Genomic DNA, 1,927 nt, shown 5'->3' on the forward strand with positions numbered 1-1,927 from the left:
GCCTGGTGTTAGATATGTCATTTACAATATCCTAAAATCAGGTCATGAGGCTCAATGCTGGTGAGCCTGGAACCCTCTACCAATTGGTACATCGTGTTTCAGGTGCAAGCCAGGTTTCGTGCTACATCATGTGATATCTTGGAAGTGCGCGTGCCTCATGACGGTATTCAGTAATACGTTTGCACACAGGTTGCGACATGCGCATGTTTGTCCGCAAAGGAAAAATAGCGCGATCATATGGGCCATGCCGCGCAGAGTTCTTTTGTGCGTACTGCATCTCGGCTATGTACCTTGTGTACATGGCCACAAAATTACGAAATTTTTCAGTTGAGAGAAGTTATGGGAGCGCACTGTCAGGAAGCCCTATAGAGGTAAGTGACGCAATCAGAGACATGAGCGCGAACGCACGGATGCCCCACACTGTGTTCCGAAGGTCGTCGATCTACCTGCTTGCTTGCATGCGGGGAATATCATGAAGTGACACATGGTTTGTTGGCAACTGCAGGGACATCATTTGGTGGGCTGGTTCGGCAAGTTCATGCTCATGAAAATGCACCAATGGCGTATCCTCGCGCATTGAATGCACAGCAGGTGCATTGCGTCCTAGCAGGTGATTTGAGTACATCACGCATGACTATCTTTGTATCAGATGGGGCATGTCGGGGTTTCACGACATCCAAGTCTGTACCCTGATGGATGACAGGGCAATTGCAGGTCACGGTGGATTGGGAGTCAAGGAAGCAGGTGTCATACTTGGTGGATGCCTCAGACCCTCGGCTAACTGTACGTCAATACAGCATGACAACATGAGATGTGTGAGATTATTGGCGTCAAGAGCCCGCTGATGTGCTGACTAACAAACCTAGCTCTGGCTGAGATGGGCACAAGCGCTGCACTTGCAATCATCACATCTGTGCAGGCTGTCAGCAGAACGCTGCAGAACCACTACACAAACATCATCAAATGCTCGTTGCTGTTGATCAACCGCCCCAGCTTTGCGTCTCCGGATTGCAGATTCCAGATTGAATTATTTACTGGCCAGCTCACTGCAAATGGTGCTCCAAAGCATCCAGAATCATTCGCACATGTCTCTGGCAAGACGCAGATACAGAGGGGACGAGAGCCATGATGTAGCTGCAAGACAGGCATGAACATGCACCATACTTATCATGCGAACTGGGGGTTCCTCAGCAAACAGGGTGCCTGCGCTGAGCGCTATCAGGCATCGGCATAATGCAACCGCTTGCTGAAGTGAAACGCAATCAGTTGGAAACCTGCCAACCCAAACGTGCACAGCTTTGTATCTCTGAAATAGAGCAAACGGGAGCAAGCCCAGACGTTACAGCTTGATATGAAACCTCCGAGGAGGTCTGACGATGAATCATTTCGGCTCCTTCGTCGCACCACTTGAGCAAGTCGCCTTGTTGATCGCAGCGCCACACGCGCCCCATGGACAGCCCATGAGTCAGGAAAGCACAGCGTCTGGGGGCTCTATCATGACGTAGCTGCATCATGCCATTCCCCCAGAGACGCAGACGATAGAGCTTTTCTCTTTCACGATGAGATCTGAGGAGATTTGTTGATGGATTCTTCGTCGCATGGCGTGAGTCATTCCTCCAAGGGCCCAGAGTAACAGTTGGTGCACGTGATGCAGCTGGAGCGAGCTGAAGCATGCTCGGACAAGCCAAGGGGGGAGTGTGCATCGTGGCGCCGCAACGTGCACCGCAACTTCCCGCCACGCACGTCGCGTGGATCGCTAAGAGCGGCCAGAGCGGCCTCGGCTACGCGCACATGTCCATGCTCGAGCTGATGGGCTCCGGGCACTTGGTGGCCGCCTGGCAGGGTGCTCCCGAGTACTACGAGGGCTCCAGCAGCCAGCAGATCTATCTGGCATTTGCGTTGGACAAGGTGCGATGGCAGTCACGGT

The sequence above is a fragment of the Nuphar pumila genome, unplaced genomic scaffold, assembly GCF_984573655.1.
Source record: "Nuphar pumila unplaced genomic scaffold, dmNupPumi1.hap1.1 HAP1_SCAFFOLD_168, whole genome shotgun sequence".
Lineage (NCBI taxonomy): Eukaryota > Viridiplantae > Streptophyta > Magnoliopsida > Nymphaeales > Nymphaeaceae > Nuphar > Nuphar pumila.